We start from the raw sequence: 20924 nt of genomic DNA on the forward strand, positions 1-20924 counted from the left end.
GCAGACTGTTCCGAATTGAGGGCTGGGGAGAGGAGAGGGGGGGATCTGGAGTTGCAGGAGGGCTTCATCCCCTTACCTGGGCAGCCAGTGAAGGCTGCTGGGCAGGGGGCCGCAAAGGGGAAGCTGGGGAGACAGGACTGGCAATCACAGGCAGTGGTGGACGAGGGGAAGAGGGGAGGGAACAGGGCAGGAGGACAGAGGGGAGATTTCTAGAATTGTCTTGCGGGGAGGAATGGAAGCCCTGAGCTCAGAGACAGGCACAGGGCCTGGAAAGGAGGCATAAATTCAAGAGCCATTACAAGAGATGGATCCTTGGAAGCAAACGGGAGGGTCTCTATGGGAACCACTTGACTCTGTCCCTGGGAAACTGGCCTTGCTGGCCTTCTAGTAGCATTTTTTGTCATTCCCTCAAGCCCCTGGGGTGAGAGACAAGGGAGGGGAGAGGGTGGTAAGGTGGGGGTGGGGACCCACCAGCCTCCCGAATGCTTTTAGCGTCTGTGTCTCTGCAACGTCAGGAATGGGCTCAGACACCAAGATAAACAACTTGTTGACCTGCCCCAGCCTGAGAATGATGCTGATAGTGACTGTGAATCAGCCCCAGGCTCGGGTCCAGGAGCAAGAGACGTTTCCCTGGGGTGGGGGAGGGAGCAAGCCAGCCACTCTTCTGGAAATTTCCACACATTATTCCCTTTTTAGAGGAGAGAAAGCTGAGGGCTACAGAAAGGACACGACTTGTTCAAGATCACATGGCAGCAGCAGAGCCAGTGCTGGAAAATGCCTCCGTCGAAACTAAGCCCAGGGTCACTGTGATTGTGGGTGCTCCCAGTTCACGATGCCTCCCCTACTCCAAGCCTTCCTGAGTTATCTCCACCTGGCCAGCCTGATGCTTTTCAGATCTGCACTGCCCTAGTAGTTAAAAGTTTCCTCTGTTCTGCAATAAACTCTGACAACCCAGCAGAAGTCTGGAACAAGGCATTTCTTGTTAAATATTCCGGGTAGTGGAGTATCACTCAACAAATCACATATCGATACTGACTGCTGATTATCAAAGAAGAAGCTACACAATATGTGAGTGGGCATTGGGGTTGGTGGAAAATATTCCCATTTCCCTCCTTCTTGGCACATGGTAGGAATGAAAATCTCTGCTCTCCTTGGGAATTAAGTGAAGCCATATGACTTGCCCTGACCTATAAAATGTGAGCTGAAGTAATGTATGACTCTCTTGGGAAGCTTGAAGAGCCAGTGTACAATTTTGGCAGTGTCCCCTTCCTGCTCGGCAACTGTGAAAGCAAGTGTTGAGATGGAGACTAGGGTGGCCTGGTTGCTGGGTGACTACCATGAGCGAGGTCCCCTTCCTACTGGACATGAAGTGTGAGCCAGAAATCAAGTTTTGTTCATCTGGGGGTTGTTGTTAGCATGGTTTAGCCTATCCTATTCTGACTGACAGAAATTTGTATTTGAAAGTGGGGTGTTGTTGAAATAAACAAAAAACAAAAAGATGTGGCATACTCTTAAGAGTTCCGTGGCAGACAGTGAGAAAACTGATGTTGGAGGCTGGAAAGATGGTGATCCATGCAGTGGAGAAGCATTAGGTAAAACAACTGCCTGCGGTTACTTGGAACGTAGTCTAGGGAAAGAAGTTTGAAGACAGAAAGCTAATAGTGTAATTTGCTTAATGTTGGCTGCATTTGGCAAGGCACTACAAAAAAGTGATAAGCTCAGATGTTATGTGGTTAAGGATGGGTCAGCCTAATACATGGGCACACATGGTAGGATGGGATCTGGAACATTTGGGGTCTTCCACCTCCAGCCAAGAGGAAGTAAAGGAATGGATTTACTGGCTTACCTGAAACAACTAAAAATATGAAACAATGGTTTTCAAGACACTGGACCTCAGTCAACAAAGGACAGGGATCCCCAAACACAACAAACAAATAAGATGGCTGCCTTATCATGCTGCCTTGAGAGTTTCCCAGCCACAGTGCAGGGTGAAGGAACACAGGCAGATCCTGGCAGACTCCCTGAGGTGAGGAGACAGAACTGAATCTAGGGAGACCAAGGCAGCTAGAACTTACAGGGCACAGTGCTGGAGAGGAGAGAGCCACACAGAGAAAGGACTGCAAAGATCCGCAGAGAGTCCCCCTCAAGTCTTCAGCAGAGTACTGAGAAGCACACTGTATGTGAGGAGACTACCTGAGCCAGAGGAAGAAGCACCTGAAAGGATAAGAGGTACAGAAGCTCACATAGGGCCAGGAATAGTACTTGTTATCCAGTCAGACTGAACAACCTCACAAATCACAGAGCATTGGGCAAAGTACTCAGAGGGTCTTGCTTCAGTGGTGGGGGATAGTTAGCTCTAAATGATGTCATTTGGGGACTTCCATGGTGGTCCAGTGGTTAAGACTCCCCGCTTGCACTACAGGGGGTGCGGGTTCGATCCCTGGTTGGGGAACTAAGATCCCACGTGCCACGTGGCATGGCCAAAAAACCATTTTTTTTACATGATGTTATTTTGATGAAACTAAACCACCATGGCAATATGATTATGGTATTGACTGCGCTGATGTAGATTCTTTTAGGTTCAGCATATTATTATCTTGTGCTGTGTGATGATCCAACTCCCCTATCACTTTTTCCTCTATCCAAACTACTATAAAACCTTTGTTCATTTAGCGGGTTTGACATCCCTTGGTGTGAGCTCATCATCTGTGTGCTATGCCTTCTGTTCTAGTTTTACTACCCCTTAAAATAAAACAGTATTACTTGGTGCCAATAGGACTCTTAATTCAAATGAAAATTAGGGCCCTGAAATTACATAATGATACGTATTTATAAAATGTTAAATAGATCCCTGATCTTCAAAGTGTGGGCTGCAGAACGCTAGAGGTTGCTGAGACCTTTCAGAGGCTCTACAAAGTCAAAACTATTTTCATAATAATACTTAGACATTATTTTCCCTTTTCACTCTGTTGAAATTTACACTAATGGTGCAAAAGCAAAGGTGAGTAGAACTGCTGGTGCTTTAGCATGAATTGTGGTAGTGGTCCAGAGTGTACTAGTAGATTCTGATTGTGTTTTTCACCACCATGCACTTGCAGAAAAAAAAAAAAAAGCCAGTTTGATTTATGGCCTTGATGAAGCAGTAAAAATTATTCATTTTATTAAATGTTGAATCTTGACTACGTGCCTTTTTAATATTCTGACTCTGTGTGATAAAATGGGAAAGATGCATTAAGCAGTTCTGCTGTATGCAAAAGTATGGGGGCTGTCTAGAGGACAAGGACTTGTGTGACTGGTTGAGTTGTGAGTTAAACTAGGTACTTTTTTCATGGAACACCATTTTTATTTGAAAGACAAAGTACAGCTCTTCAGACTTGGGTATTTGGCAGACACAATCTTGAAAATGAATGAAGTGAGCCTACCACTTCAAGAAAAATAATTGACAATAATTGCTGCCAATTATAAAATTCAAGCTTCCAAGTGCAACTTAGTATTTTGGAAAATGTGTATTTGCCACTGTGAGGTTGACAGCTTCCCAACTGGTTGCAATATTAAGGAATGTTATTTTTTAATATTGTATAACAAAATGTATCAACATTTGGAAGATCTACGTAACTCAGTGAACTAATGTTTTCCAAATGATCAATGCGTGATGTTTCAAAATCACTCACAGGCAAAATATCCATTTAAAGTGCAAGGTTGGGGGCTTCCTTGGTGGCGCAGTGGTTGAGAGTCCGCCTGCTGATGCAGGGGACGTGGGTTCATGCCCCAGTCCGGGAAGATCCCACATGCCGCGGAGCAGCTAGGCCCGTGAGCCATGGCCGCTGAGCCTGCGCGTCCGGAGCCTGTGCTCTGCAACGGGAGAGGCCACAACAGTGAGAGGCCTGCGTAACGCAAAAAGAAAACAAAAACAAAAACAAAATAAATAAAGAGCAAGGTTGACAAGTGGATTTCAATGTAACAGAGTATAGGGAGTTCACTGATATGGTTTCAGAGTCCTCACTGCAACTAACCTTTAAGAAGCCACCACTTGGGCTTCCCTGGTGGCGCAGTGGTTGAGAGTCCGCCTGCCGATGCAGGGGACGTGGGTTTGTGCCCCGGTCCGGGGGGATCCCACATGCCGCGGAGTGGCTGGGCCCGTGAGCCATGGCCGCTGAGCCTGCGCGTCCGGAGCAGAAGCCACCACTTGTTGATCTTTGGTGCACTGTCAAAGAAGAATATTTACAATCACCTTTAAAAACTATTAAAACACTCCTCTCCCCTTTTCAACTACATATCTGTGTGAAGCAAAGTTTTCTTTTTTTTAACTTTTAAAAACAGCTTTATTGAAATATCACTGACATATAAAGATATTATTTAAGGTGTACAACTTGATGTTTTGATATACATTGTGAAAAGATCAGCACTATCAGCCTAATTAACATATCCATCACCTCACACAGTTACCACTGTGTGTGTGTGTGTGCGCGTGCACATGCATGTGTGGTGAGATGCAGACTTTCTTCATTTACTTCAACCAAAACAACATATTACCATAGATTGCAGAAATAGATAGGAGAAGCCAGCTGTCTTCTACCATATCAAACATCAAAGATATTTCCAAAAATATAAAACAATGCTACTTTTCCCACTTATTTTATTTGTCTTGGAAAATAGTTATTTTCATTAAAATGCATTATGTTAATATATAACAGGTTTATTGTTGTTATTTTAAATAATTAATTAGTAAATATTTCAAAAATTTCTCCTTTTTTTTAGTATGGTAATTGTGGATAGACATAGCCCATATGTGCCAGTTATCAACTTGACTCTCAGTTCTAAATTTTCCCTTCACAGCTAGCTCTGCAAAAATGGAGCTGGGCCCTTCAAACAATTTTTCCTTTGCCAGCTGGCACAATGTTAAGCTTTGTCAGTAGAGGGTGCTAGAAAGACACTGCAGGAGGAAGGGGGTTTCCTTTCTGGTTCCAGTGTGCTTTCTTGGTAGGCTTCTGAAGCCTGGGCTTCTGCAGTACCCAGCTCTGTTATATTGTGACTAAACTTTCTCTTTGGTCACTGAACTGTTTCCTATGTTGTAGAAACTTATGGATGTTAAGTAGTATAATACAATTCAAATATATTGCAAATGTTTCAACTTAGGCACAAAAACTGAAACATAAGAGTGTGATTACCATTCTGTGATATAATTTTTTAAAAGGATCAATAATTTTTCAAACCATTAATGCCTCAGGACTTTGGCTGGCTCACCTCATAGAAATGAGGACCCTCGGCCAACTCCCCTTCCCTGATGAGACAAAGCGAGAACCAGATCTGTGACAACACCTAGTCCCCACCAGGAATCCTCCTCTTCTTTCCCACTGGATCTAGGGGAGCTGGAAGACAACACAGCTTTTTTTTTTTCATGTATTCATAAACATGTAAGTTTCTTTTCTCTAGGTAAAGATATATTCACTTAAAATGAACTTGAAGACTAGGCTTTAATCAAAATAGAAGACAGCAAGAACCAAGGAGGGGCCAAATCAGCTGGGGCAATATGGGCTCTGACCACGCCAAGGAAAAGGGAGTGCAGTCCATGAGATACGGCATCCACAAACCCCAGCAATGATGCCGGTGCCACACCCAGTACCTCCTCACAGTCACCAGTCAAGGGAGCACTCAGGACCAGCTTTTCTGAAGCTGAAATCAGCAATTCCAGAGGATACAGCATGAATCTGAAGACCTATCTCTCCCCCAAATGCCACACCTGTTCATTTTTACCTAATGAAACCAAGCATTGTTCTTAAAAAGACTAAATTATTTTATGAACTAAAAATTATTGGGGTAGATGAAATTGTAGTGTTTTTTGCCTCTGTTCCTCAATGAATAGTGACTTGAAGGAGATCAGATCAATTATTGGAGAAGAAAAATAAAATTATCAATTTATCTGATTATCTGAACGTGACATAAGTATGCATGAGACCTTGCTACCTGGGCATACTTTATTGTTTCCCTTAAATTATACCCACTCTATGAACAAGACTCACCCCTAACCCCACATCAGACATCTGATATTCAACATATACTTATTAAATTGAAGTTACTGAACTACAACCATGTGCTCTATAGTAGGAGTTGGCAAAGTTTTTCTTTACAGGGCCAGATAGTAAATATTTTAGATTTTGCAGGCTGCATATGTTCCCTATAGCAACTACTCAACTCTGCTGTTGTATTGTTAAAGCAGCCATATGTAAATATGGTTGTGTTCCAATAAAACTTTATTTACAAAAACAAGCAGTAGGCCAGTTTGACCCATGGGTTCTAGTTTGCTAACCTCTGCTCTAAGGCATAGCAGCCAGAGTCTGCCCATGCTGTTGCCTATTACTGTCTCTGGAGACTAATGACCTCTCCTCTTCTGCCTTTCAAATATCACATGAGTGCCCCTCACAGGCAAACTAATCCAGAACCACATTGAAGGGAATTCTGGGAAATGTAGTTCTTGGCTTTCCCTCTTCAAGAGCATGGCAGTGATGATTAGTTGGCAACAGATAATCCAGTGATGATTGGTTGCCAACAGATAATCTATAAATCAAGAAGATTTATAGACCATGATGCCAGAATGACAGAAACCAAGTCTTCAGAATCATCTATCATTTGTTAGATTAAAACAATGGATTTGGCTTGCTTAAATGAGGCAGTTAAATGAATTCTCTCTCATATCACGTAAATAGGGTTGGGATGGCACACCCCAGTGTCAGGAGCCCAGGCTCCTTCAATCTCAATGCTCCATCATTCATGGCCTCCCTGCAAAAATCAGTTTATCATTCAAGTGGGCTGGCTGCTGGAGCCAGGTCCACATTCCAGCTGCAGGAAGGAGGTTGGAGAGAGGAAGGGCATAGCACCTCCATATATGGACATTTTCTAGAATGTGTGTGTGTGTGCCACTTCTGTTTACATGTCATTGGCCAGAGCTTAGTCAGAAAGACAAACCTGGATGCAAGAGAGGATGAGAATTTAGTTTTAAATTCAGGTGGCCATGTGCCCAGCTAAAAATCAGGGGGTCTATAACCAAGAAAGAAAGGAAGAACAGACATTAAAAGACATCCAGTGATCTTTGACATATCAAGGTTTCACGATGGCGCTTTATAAAGACTAAGGTTCTGAAACCATACCATGTTGCTACATGCCAGTTACATAATCACGCCACATTCTTACTGGCCAAAGTTCTAAATGTTGTGCCATTATATGCCAGGATTCTGAATCACATAAGAGTCTCATTGGCCAAAGTTCTAGAATTAGACAAGATTCTTTCAGGCCCAAATTCCAGATTCACATCAAATTCTCATAAGCCAAGGTTCAGAATCACAAAGTCCAATAAACCAGCCTTCCCAGATCGCATGAGATTATTTTGATCGAGCACCCAGAATTATGAGACTCCTACAGAACAAGCTTTCAGACTCATGCAAGATTCCTATAGGCCAAGGTACGGAAATCAAGATTCCAGAATTACCGTAAGTTTCTTATGGACTAGGCTTCTAGAATCAGATAATATTTTTTTTTTAATAAATTTACTATTTATTTTATTTATTTATTATTTTTGGCTGCGTTGGGTCTTCGTTGGGTGGGCCTTCTCTAGTGGACGCAAGGCATGTGGGATCTTCCCAGACCAGGGCTCAAACGCATGTCCCCTGCATTGGCAGGCGGACTCCCAACCACTGCGCCACCAGGGAAGCCCAGATAATATTTTTGTAAGCAAGTTTCTGAAATAACACAGTGCTAACACAGTAATATTATGATAGGCAGGATCCTGGAATCAAGCATATTTCTTTCAAGCCAAGTTTTCAGAATCATGTAATGTTTTAATAAATCAAGTTTCCAGAATCATGCAAGTTTATTACAGGTCAAGTTTCCAGAAGCACATAAAGTTATGAAATGGCATAACATCATTATTAGCCAAAATTGCAAATCACATAACATTTTCACAGGCTAATGTTCCAGAATCACACATAGCTCTTTTAAACCATTGGATCTAGAAACACACAGCATTCCTAGAGTCTAATGTTCCATAAGCCTATACAATTCTCATAGACCAAGTTTCCAGAATCATGCAGTGTCCTTAAACTACCTGAGTTCTAGAATCCCACATAATTCTTACAGATGACATTCCTGGTTTCTGGTTCCTAAATCTCCCCCTGAGCCACCATCTGAAGTTGACTGCCTGCTCCCAAGTTAGGATTCACAAAACATTACCCCCTCCAATGCAGATGGCAGGCACTCTTCCTCTTTCTAGGCACCTCTAACTGTGGCATAACCCCTAACAGATTCCAGAAGTGTTTATGTATGTGTGAGAGGCAGGAGGACCAGAGTGGTAGCATCATTAGTGTACTGAGGGTTAATAGTAATAACAATTAGAACAACATTTATTGAATGCCTACTATGTGCATCATACTAAATTTATGATGTACTTTATCTCATTTAATCATCCCAGCAACCCTGTGACTGAATTATCATTATGACTAACATCATTGATAATTATCATCAACACCCTCACTTTATAGATGGTCAAACTCAGTCTCAGAAAAGTTAGGTAACCTGTCTAAGGTCATGCAACTATGAAGTAGTAGTTTCAAAATTATAAGCCTTGTTCTTGGTTCCAGGGCCACAGGGAGATGCCTCCAGCTTTGGGGGCAGAGCATAGGAAAAGACAGTCCTACCCTTGAGATCAAAACTACCATCTTCCATTAGCAAAATGATTAAAAGGAGCCATCTACTGAAATGATCCTTCTTAGGAGTGAATAGAAAGAGAGGAGCCAAGGAGACATGGGGAGGCAAGAGTCTAAGTAAGGTGACCAAGATGAACCCTTGAGTGTCCTCTCACGTAACTAAGAACCATGTACCAGGACTCATTGTTCTGGCACATGTGGAAAGAACAGATGCATTGGCAAAGAGGCTGTAACCATCAGTATGTTTTCAAAGGTTAATTTAGCAGTCTTTAATCAGTAGTGATTGGGGAAAAGGGGATGCCTTCATTGGCTGGCATGAGTATTCTGGTCCAGATAAATTCCTAAGGTAGAAGAGAGTATACCGTTCAGCAGTCATTTGTTGAGTTTCTATCATGTTCCTGGGTCTGGAGATAAAATACTATAAAAATGTATAAGGCAAAATCTTTGTCTTTAAGAAATTCCACTTGAACAGGAGGAAGAGGTGAACCAAGATCAAACCTAAGTACAGTTCTGGGGGTGCCCACATGCACGCACGTGTGTGTGTGTGTTTGTGTGTGTTTGTATGTGTGTGCATGTATACATGCATAGAGAGGTGAGTGAAGAAGACTTCATGGAGATGGAGATGGTGGGCTGGCTCTGTAAACACAAGACAGAAGAAGTCTGCTGGGGGTGGAACTGGCAGAGGTGGTGGCAAGCCTTGCCAGCCAGAGGACCCCACCAGACACACAGGTTCCTCAGGGAAAAGGCCACATGTGTACATGAAGAACCACGAGGAACTCTGCCTGCATTGGACAAAGCACTCATGTTGGGGAGCGTAGGGAGCAGGGAGATTAGGGCCAAACTCAGCCTTGTTTGGATCTATCAATGGTTATATAAAGCTACTGAATGTGAGGATCTAAGATGGGGCTATGCCCAAGCATGTGTGGAGACTGGTAGGAAAAGATATATATTGTAAGCTGTAGAACAACCAGCAAGAAATAAAACAAGGATCTATACCTAATTAGTCAATAGTGAAGACTGAATGAAATTAAAACAAAATTCAGTTAATCCAAAGGAAGGCAAGGAAAGAAAAAAAAAAGGTGCAAAGAGCCGATGGGACAAATAGGAAACAAATAACAAGATGGTAGATTCATACCAAAAGTTATATTAAATGTAAATGATCTAAACACCCCAACTTAAAAATCACTGTCAGAATAAAAAGGCAGATCCAACTATATTCTGTCTACAAAAAAACCCACTTTAAATATAAAGGTCCAGATAGTTTGCAAGTAAAAGGAATCAGATATTCCATGAAAACAACAAGCATAAGAAAACTTGTGTGATTGTATTAGTATTGGAAGAAGTAGTATTTAGAAAAAAGAATATTACTAGAGATAAAAATGAATATGTAGGATGGAGACCTTCAAGATGGAGGAGGAGTAAGACATGGAGATCACCTTCCTCCCCGCAAATACATCAGAAATACATCTACATGTGGAACAACTCCTACAGAACGACTACTGAATGCTGGCAGAAGACCTCAGACTTCCCAAAAGGCAAGAAACTCCCCACGTACCTGGGTAGGGCAAAAGAAAAAAGAATAAACAGAGACAAAAGAATAGGGACGGGACCTGCACCAGTGGGAGGGAGCCGTGAAGGAGGTAAAGTTTCCACACACTAGGAAGCCCCTTCACTGGCAGAGACGGGGGGTGGCAGGGGGGAAGCTTCGGAGCCACCGAGGAGAGCATAGCAATAGGGGTGCAGAGGGCAAAGAAGAGATATTCCTGCACAGAGGATCGGGGCTGACCAGCACTCACCAGCCTGAGAGGTTCATCTGCTCACCCACTGGGACAGGTGGGGGCTGGGAGCTAAGGCTCCGGCTTCTTCAGAGGTCAGATCCCAGGGGTTGGCTGTGTGAACACAGCCTGAAGGGGGCTAGTGTGCCACAGCTAGCTGGGAGGGAATCCGGGAAAAAGGCTGGAACTGCCTAAGAGGCAAGAGACCATTGTTTCCGTGTGCGCGAGGAGATTCAGAGCACCGCCTAAATGAGCTCCAGAGATGGGCGCGAGCCGCGACTACCAGCATAGACACCAGAGATGTGCATGAGACGCTAAGGCTGCTGCTGCAGCCACCAAGGAGCCTGTATGCAAGCACAGGTCACTATCTACACCTCCCCTCCCCGGGAGTCTGTGCAGCCCGCCACTGCCAGGGTCCTATGATCCAGGGACTTCCCTGAGAGAACACACAGCGCGCCTCAGGCTGTTGCAACATCACATTGGCCTCTGCCGCCGCAGGCTCACCCCGCATCCGTACCCCTCCCTCCTCATGGCCTGAGTGAACCAGAGCCCCGGAATCAGCTGCTACTTTAACCCCATGCTATCTGGGCAGGAACAGACGCCCTCAAGAGACCTACACACAGAGGCAGGGCCAAATTCAAACCTGAACCCCGGGAGCTCTGTGAACAAAGAAGAGAAAGGGAAATTTCTCCTACCAGCCTCAGGAGCAGCGGATTAATTCTCCACAATCAACTTGATGTACCTTGCATTTCTGGAATACCTGAATAGACAATGAATCATCCCAAAATTCAGGTGGTGGACTTTGGGAGCAACTGTAGACTTGGGGTTTGCTTTCTGCATCTAATTTGTTTCTGGTTTTATGTTTATCTTAGTTTAGTATTTAGAGTTTATTATCATTGGTGGATTTGTTTATTGATTTGGTTGCTCTCTTCCTTTTTTTTACTATATAGATATATATACATTTACTTCCTTTTTCCCTTTTCGTGAGTGTGTATGTGCATGCTTCTTTGTGTGATTTTGTCTGTATAGCTTTGGTTTTACCAATGTCCTAGGGTTTTGTCTGTCTGCTTTTTTCTTTTTTACTATAGTTTTTAGTGCTTGTGATGATTGGTGGATTTGGTTTTTGGTTTGGATGCTCTCTTCTTTCTTTTTTTTTCTTTTTCTATTACTTTTTAATTTTTATTTTTAATAATTTTTTAATTTTTAATTTTAATAACTTTATTTTATTTTATTTTTTTCTTTCTTTCGTTCTTTTCCTCTCCCTTTTCTTCTGAGCCATGTGGCTGACAGGGTCTTGGTGCTCCAGCCAGGTGTCAGGCCTGTGCCTCTGAGGTGGGAGAGCCGAGTTCAGGACACTGGTCCACCAGAGACCTCCAAGTTCCATGTAATATCAAATGGCGAAAGATCTCCCAGAGATCTCCATCTCAACACTAAGGCCCAGCTCCACTCAACGACCAGCAAGCTGCAGTGCTGGACACCCTATGCCAAACAGCTAACAAGGCAGGAAAACAACCCCACCCATTAGCAGAGAGGCTGCCTAAAATCATAATAAGGTCACAGACACCCCAAAACACATCACTGGACACAGTCCTGCCTACCAGAGACATAAGATCCAGCCTCATCCAGCAGAACACAGGCACCAGTCCCCTCCACCAGGAAGCCTACACCGCCCACTGAACCAAGCTTAGACACTGGGGGCAGACACCAAAAACAATAGGAATAATGAACCTGCAGCCTGCGAAAAGGAAACCCCAAACACAGTAAGTTAAGCAAAATGAGAAGAGAAACACACAGCAGATGAAGGAGCAAAGTAAAAACCCACCAGACCAAACAAATGAAGAGGAAATAGGCAGTCTACCTGAAAAAGAATTCAGAGTAATGATAGTAAAGATGATCCAAAACTTGGAAATAGAATGGAGAAAATACAAGAAACGTTTAACAAGGACATAGAAGAACTAAAGAGCAAACAAACAATGATGAACAACACAATAAATAAAATTGAAAATTCTCTAGAAGGAATCAATAGCAGAATAACTGAGGCAGAAGAATGGATAAGTGACCTGCAAGATAAAATAGTGGAAATAACTACCACAGATCAGAATAAAGAAAAAGGAATTAAAAGAATTGAGGACAGTCTGAGACCTCTGGGACATTAAACGCACCAAAGTTCGATTTATAGGGGTCCCAGAAGAAGAGAAAAAGAAATGGACTCAGAAAATATTTGAAGAGATTATAGTTGAAAACTTCTCTAATATGGGAAAGGAAATAGTCATCAAATCCAGGAAGCACAGAGTCCCATACAGGATATATCCAAGGAGAAACACGCCAAGACACATATTAAACAAACTATCAAAAATTAAATACCAAGAAAAAATATTAAAAGCAGCAAGGGAAAAGCAACAAATAACATATAAAGGAATCCCCATAAGGTTAACAGCTGATCTTTCAGCAGAAACTCTGCAAGCCAGAAGGGACTGGCAGGACAAATTTAAAGTGACGAAAGGCAACAACCTACAACCAATATTACTCTACCCAGCAAGGATCTCATCCAGATTAGACGGAGAACTTAAAACCTTTACAGACAAGCAAAAGCTAAGAGAATCCAGCACCACCAAACCAGCCTTACAACAAATGCTAAAGGAACTTCTCTAGGCAGGAAACACAAGAGAAGGAAAAGACCTACAATTACAAACCCAAAACAATTAAGAAAATGGTAATAGGAGCATACATATCGATAACTACCTTAAATGTAAATGGACTAAATGCTCCAACCAAAAGACATAGACTGGCTGACTGGATACAAAAATAAGACCTGTATATATGCTGTCTACAAGAGACTGACTTCAGACCTAGGGACACATACAGACTGAAAGTGAGGGGATGAAAAAAGATATTCCACGCAAATGGAAATCAAAAGAAAGCTGGAGTAGCAATTCTCATATCAGACAAAATAGACTTTAAAATAAAGACTATTAGAAGAGACAAAGAAGGACACTATATGATGATCAATGGATCAATCCAAGAAGAAGATATAACCATTATAAATATTTATGCACCCAACAGAGGAACGCCTCAATACATAAGGCAAATGCTAACAGCCATAAAAAGGGAAATTGACAGTAACACAATCATAGTAGGGGACTTTAACACCCCACTTTCACCAATGGACAGATCATCCAAAATGAAAATAAACAAGGAAACACAAACTTTAAGTGAAACATTAAACAAAATGGACTTAATTGATATTTACAGGACATTCCATCCAAAAAACAACAAAATACACTTTCTTCTCAAGTGCTCATGGAACATTCTCCAGGATAGATCATATCTTGGGTCACATATAAAGCCTTGGTAAATTTAAGAAAATTGAAATCATATCAAGTATCTTTTCCGACCACAGTGCTCTGAGACTAAATATCAATTACAGGAAAAAATCTGTAAAAAATACAAACACATGGAGGCTAAATAATACACTACTAAGTAATCAAGAGATCACTGAAGAAATCAAAGAGGAAATCAAAAAATACCTAGAAACAGATGACAATGAAAACACAATGACCCAAAACCTACGGGATGCAGCAAAAGCAGTACTAAGAGGGAAGTTTATAGCAATACAATCCTCTCTCAAGAAACAAGAAACATCTCAAATAAACAGCCTAAACTTACACCTAAAGCAATTAGAGAAAGAAGAAGAAGAACAACAAAAAAACCCAAAGTTAGCAGACGGAAAGAAATCATAAAGATTAGATCAGAAATAAATGAAAAAGAAATGAAGGAAATGCTAGCAAAGATCAATAAAACTAAAAGCTGGTTCTTTGAGAAGATAAACAAAATTGATAAACCATTAGCCAGACTCATCAAGAAAAAAAGGGAGAAGACTCAAGTTAATAGAATCAGAAATGAAAAAAGAGAAGTAACAACTGACACTGCAGAAATACAAAGGATCATGAGAGATTACTACAAGCAACTCTATGCCAATAAAATGGACAACCTGGAAGAAATGGACAAATTCTCAGAAAGGCACAACCTTCTGAGACTGAACCAGGAAGAAACAGAAAATAAAAACAGACCAATCACAAGTACTGAAATTGTGACTGTGATTAAAAATCTTCCAACAAGCAAAAGCCCAGGACCAGATGGCTTCACAGTTGAATTCTATCAAACATTTAGAGAAAAGCTAAGACCTATCCTTCTCAAACTCTTCCAAAATATACCAGAGGGAGGAACACTCCCAAAGTCATTCTACAAGGCCACCATCACCCTGATACCAAAAGCAAACACAGATGTCACAAAGAAAACTACAGGCCAATATCACTGATGCAAATAGATGCAAAAATCCTCAACAAAATACTAGCAAACAGAATCCAACAGCACATTAAAAGGACCATACAACATGATCAAGTGGGGTTTATCCCAGGAATGAAAGGATTCTTCAATATATGCAAATCAGGGCCTCCCTGGTGGCGCAAGTGGTTGAGAGTCCGCCTGCCGATGCAGGGGATACGGGTTCGTGCCCCGGTCTGGGAGGATCCCATGTGCCGCGGGGCGGCTGGGCCCGTGGGCCGTGGCCGCTGAGCCTGCGCGTCCGGAGCCTGCGCGTCCGGAGCCTGTGCTCCGCAGCGGGGGAGGCCACAGCAGTGAGAGGCCCGCATACCGCAAAAAAAAAATATATATATATATATATATATATATGCAAATCAATCACTGTGATAAACCATATTAACAAACTGAAGGAGATAACCCATATGATAATCTCAATAAATGCAGAAAAAGCTTTTGACAAAATTCAACACCCATTTATGATAAAAAACCCTCCAGAAAGTAGGCATAGAGGGAACTTATCTCAACATAATAAAGGCCATATATGACAAACCCACAGCCAACATCGTTCTCAATGGTGAAAACTGAAAGTATTTCCTCTATGATCAGGAAAAAGACAAGGTTGTCCACACTCACCACTATTATTCAACATAGTTTTGGAATTTTTAGCCACAGCAATCAGAGAAGAAAAAGAAATAAAGGAATCCAAATTGGAAAAGAAGAAGTAAAGCTGTCACTGTTTGCAGATGACATGGTACTATACATAGAGAATCCTAAAGATGCTACCAGAAAACTAGTAGAGCTAATCAATGAATTTGGTAAAGTAGCAGGATACAAAATTAATGCACAGAAATCTCTTGCATTCCTATACACTAATGATGAAAAATCTGAAGGAGAAATTAAGGAAACACTCCCATGTACCACTGCAACAAAAAGAATGAAATACCTAGGAATAAACCTATCTAAGGAGATAAAAGACCTGTATGCAGAAAATTATAAGACACAGATGAAAGAAATTAAAGATGATACAAACAGATGGAGAGGTATACCATGTTCCTGGATTGGAAGAATCAACAATGTGAAAATAACTATACCACCCAAAGCAATCTACAGATTCAATGCAATCCCTATCAAACTACCACTGGCATTTTTCACAGAACTAGAACAAAAAATTTCACAATTTGTATGGAAACACAGAAGACCCCGAATAGCCAAAGCAATCTTGAGAAAGAAAAACAGAGCTGGAGGAATCAGGCTCTCTGACTTCAGACTATACTACAAAGCTGCAGTAATCAAGACAGTATGGTACTGGCACAAAAACAGAAATATAGATCAGTGGAACAGGATAGAAAGCCCAGAGATAAACCCATGCACCTATGGTCACCTTATTTTTGATAAAGAAGGCAAGAATATACAATGGAGAAAAGACAGCCTCTTCAATAAGTGACGCTGGGAAAACTGGACAGCTACATGTAAAACAATGAAATTAGAACACACCCTAACACCATACACAAAAATAAACTCAAAATGGTTAAAGACCTAAATGTAAGGCCAGACACTATAAAACTCTTAGAGGAAAACACAGGAAGAACACTCATTGACATAAATCACAGCAAGATCCTTTTCTGACCCACCTCCTAGAGAAATGGAAATAAAAATAAAAACATACAAATGGGACCTAATGAAACTTAAAAGCTTTTGCATAGCAAAGGAAACCATAAGTAAGATGAAAACACAACACTCAGAATGGGAGAAAATACGTGCAAATGCAGCAACTGACAAAGGATTAATCTCCAAAATTTACAAGCAGCTCATGCAGCTCAATATCAAAAAAACAAACAACCCAATCCAAAAATGGGTAGGAGACCCAAATAGACATTTCTCCCAAGAAGATATACAGATTGCCAACAAACACATGAAAGGATGCTCAACAACACTAACCGTTAGAGAAATGCAAATCAAAACTACAATGAGGTATCACCTCACACCAGTTAGAATGGCCATTATCAAAATATCTACAAACAATAAATGGTGGAGAGGGTGTGGAGAAAAGGAAACCCTCCTGCACTGTTGGTGGGAATGTAAATTGATACAGCCACTATGGAGAACAGTATGGAGGTTTCTTAAAAAACTAAAAATAGAACTACCATACGATCCAGCAATCCCACTACTGAGTATATACCCTGAGAAGGCCATAATTCAAAAAGAGTCATGTACCACAATGTTCACTGCAGCACTATTTACAATAGCCAGGATATGGAAGCAACCTAAGTGTCCATTGACAGATGAATAGATAAATAAGATGTGGTACATAAATACAATGGAATATTACCCAGCCATAAAAAGAAATGAAATTGAGTTATTTGTAGTGAGGTGGATGGACCTAGAGTCCGTCATACAGAGTGAAGTAAGTCAGAAAGAGAAAAACAAATACCGTATGCTAACACATATATAAGGAATCTAAAAAAAAAAAAAGGTTCTGAAGAACCTAAGGGCAGGATAGGAATAAAGATGCAGATGTAGAGAATGGACTTGAGGACATGGGGAGGGGGAAGGGTAAGCTGGCACGAAGTGAGAAAGTGGCATGGACATATATACACTACCAAATGTAAACTAGATAGCTAGTGGGAAGCAGCCACATAGCACAGGGAGATGAGCTCAGTGCTTTGTGACCACCTAGAGGGGTGGGACAGGGAAGGTGGGAGGGAGACACAAGATGGAAGAGATATGGGGATATATGTATATGTATAACTGATTCACTTTGTTATAAATCAGAAACTAACACACCATTGTAAAGCAATTATACTCTAATAAAGATGTTAAAAAATTAATATGTAATTATAATAAAACATAGTTTATCAAGAGGACACAAAATCCCAAATATGCATACTTCTACTAATACAGCTTTAAAATGTGTGAAGTAAAACTTACAGAATTGCAGAGATAAATAGACAGATCCACAATTATTTTTGGAGATTTCAATACTCCTCTCTCAATAGAAGAATTAATCAGAAAATCAGTAAGGATAGAAAAGACTTGAACAGCACTTCCAGCCAATTTGACCTAATTGACATTTATTGAACATCTACTTGACAACAGAATGCACTCTTTTTTTTCAAGTGCACATAGAATATGTATTCAGATAGACCATTTTCTGTACCATAAAAAAGTCTCAATGTATTTTGAAGGACTGAAAACAAAGTATGCTTTCTGATCAAAATGGAATTAAACCACCAATCAATAATAGACAGGTACCTAAAATCCCAAATATGTGGCATTTGAAATAACTCTTGATTCAGAGAGTAAGTCACAAGGGATAATTTAAAAAATATCTTAACTCAGTGAAAATGAAAACTCAACATAAAATTTCTGGGACACTGCTTAATGAAAAAATTCTGGCTTTAAATGTTTATTTTAGAAATGTGTTTTATCAATATTGTAACCTTCATTCTTAAAAACACTAGGAAAAAACAAGCAAATTACACCCAAAGTAAGTGAAAAGATAATAATAAGGAACAGAAATAGGAAACGGAAAAATAATTGAGAAATCCAAGAAAACCAAGAGCTGACTTTTGAAAAGATCAATAAATTGAGAAACTTGTGACAAGATTCATGAGAGAGAGAGAGAGAGAGAGAGAGAGAGAGAGAGAGAGGAAGGATACAAATTACTAACATAATTAATGAAAGAGAAGGCATAACTACAGATTCTAGAGAGGATAACAGCATAGTAAGGGAATGTAATGAAAAACTTTATACTAATAAAATCAACAACTTGGATTAAATGGCCAATTGCTTAAAGACACAGCTTACTCAAGAAGAAATAAAAACCCAAATAATCTTATATATGTGAAGAACATGTTCCTCAAACTTGTGAATGATACCTCATCCTTAGCATTGTTTGTGTTACCTACTGTGACCTACTTTGACTGATATGACTTGTACATGTGAAAGAACGTGAGAAAATAAAATGCTTTGGCTATTTATTCCTAAATTGATAAGCACACAGAGCAAAAAGCAGTGAATAGAGTTATGCTTACCAAGACATTAAATATGGAAGCATATGGAAAAATATTGTATCTCCTGATCAGTCACCATAAGGACACACAGAGTCAGGGGGTAAAACCCCAGTCTACCACACCATCATCATCTACCACTTCCCAATGAGCAACCCATGTGCTGGGCTCTCTGTGTCTCTCCAGAAAACACCGGAATGCCAGATCAGAGGATCTGATAGTGACTGAGGCAGAGAGAATGGCTGACTAATTCAGGAATTCAGGTTTCCTACCCCAGTACCACCTAAGTTTGCTTTGGCCATTTAGCTTTTAAAGGAAATAATTGCTTGAATTTATGAATGCTTAATTAAGTCATTTGTGTGTTTTCTTAGTTCTGCTTCTGCACATAGGTTTTGCTAACAACTGAGTAGTAAAATTGAAATTGAAACAAATCAGAAACTCAAGCACAACACATATTTCATCAAAGAAATTGAATAAATAATTTCAAAGCTTTTCCCTAAATTAAAACATTCCAGATCCAGATGACTTCACTGGTGAATTCCAACCAACGTTTAAGAAAGCAATCATACCAATGCTAAACAAACTTTTTCATAAAAAAGGAGGAGGGCTTCCCTGGTGGCGCAGCGGTTGAGAGTCCGCCTGCCAATGCAGGGGACACGGGTTCATGCCGCGGAGCGGCTGGGTCCGTGAGCCATGGCCGCTGAGCCTGCGTGTCCGGAGCCCGCGTGTCCATGTCCGGAGCCTGTGCTCTGCAACGGGAGAGGCCACAACAGCGAGAGGCCCGCGTACCGCACAAAAAAAAAAAAAGGAGGAGAGAACACTTTATGTCCCAACTCTTTATGAGACCATCATACACTGACACTAAAACTATACAAAGACATCACAGGAAAAGAAAAACTACAGACCAGTATCACTCATGAACATATATCCAAAAATACTTTAAAAATATAAACAAATAGAACTAGTGATATTTTAAGGGATATACACAATGTAAAAGTAAGGTTTATCCAGGAGTGCAAGGTTGCTTTAATATTCAAAAATTAATTAATGAAATTCACAATGTTAGTAAAATGAAGGATGAAAACCATATAACCATCTTAATAGACACAGAGAAACTATCTGAGAAAATTCAGTTTATGATAAAAATTCTCAATAAACTAGGAATAGAAAGGAACTTCCTTGACGTGATAGAGAGGATCAGTTAATTATGGAAGACTACGCTTTGCTTCTAATGTGAGAAACAAGATGAATGTCTGCTTTTATCACTTCTACTCAAAATTGTCCTAGAGATCCAACTCAGGGCAAAAAGGTGAGAAAAAGAAATAAAAGGCTTCTGAACTGGAAAGGAAGAAGTAAAACTGTTTTCACTCATAGATGACATGATTCTGTGCATAGAAAATCCTAAGCAATCTTTTTTAAAAAAACTACCAGAATAAATAAGTGACTTTTGCAAGGTGACGAGGCCAATACATAAAAATCAACTGCTTTTCTCTACTAGCAACAACTAGAAATCAAAATTTAACAAAACACCATTTAGAGCAGTATCAAATAATACTTTTTTGGAAAGTAGTATTACTTTAGTAATACTTAGGGATACATTTAGGAAATACTTCAGGATAAATTTGACAAAAATATATGCAAGACCTATACTTTAAAACCTACGAAACATCTCTGGAAGAAATTTAATAAGGCCAAAATAAATGGAGAGCTGTATTAGGTTCATGGTTTAGAATACTGTTAAGATGTTAATCCACTCCACTTTGGCCGATAGATTCAAGGCAATCCCAATGAAATCTCAGAAGGCCTTTTTTTGAGACTGAGAAGCTTATTCTAAAATTTACATGAAAATGCAAAAGACTTAGGATGGCTGAAACGATTCTGGAAAAAAAGTTGGAGGACCTATATTACCTGATTTTAATACTTACTATAAAGCTACAGTTATCAAGAGAGTGTGGTACTGGCATCAAGGTAGTCATATAGATCAATGGAACAAAATAAAGAGTCAAAAATAACTCAGATAGATGGTCAATTATTTTTGACATAGTTCAAAAAAGGAAAGGACAGTCTGTTAAAACATGGTGCTGGAATATCTAGATGACTATATGGGAAGACAACTCCTC

The 20924-nt window shown here is 40.5% G+C and overlaps 1 long non-coding RNA gene across 1 annotated transcript in view; it reads right to left on the minus strand.

Annotated features, from left to right (window-relative positions):
• Positions 1-3368: 3368 nt before the first annotated feature.
• LOC132487503 (uncharacterized) overlaps positions 3369-20924 on the minus strand; it is a 28462-nt gene continuing 10906 nt past the window's right edge. The window contains exons 2-3 of the long non-coding RNA XR_009531647.1: positions 4014-4204; positions 3369-3884 (exon numbers count right to left, since the gene is read on the minus strand). This is a non-coding gene — a long non-coding RNA (uncharacterized LOC132487503). The remainder of the gene's footprint in view (positions 3885-4013; positions 4205-20924) is intronic.

Source organism: Mesoplodon densirostris, chromosome 4 (assembly GCF_025265405.1).
Source record: "Mesoplodon densirostris isolate mMesDen1 chromosome 4, mMesDen1 primary haplotype, whole genome shotgun sequence".
Classification (NCBI taxonomy): Eukaryota; Metazoa; Chordata; class Mammalia; order Artiodactyla; family Ziphiidae; genus Mesoplodon; species Mesoplodon densirostris.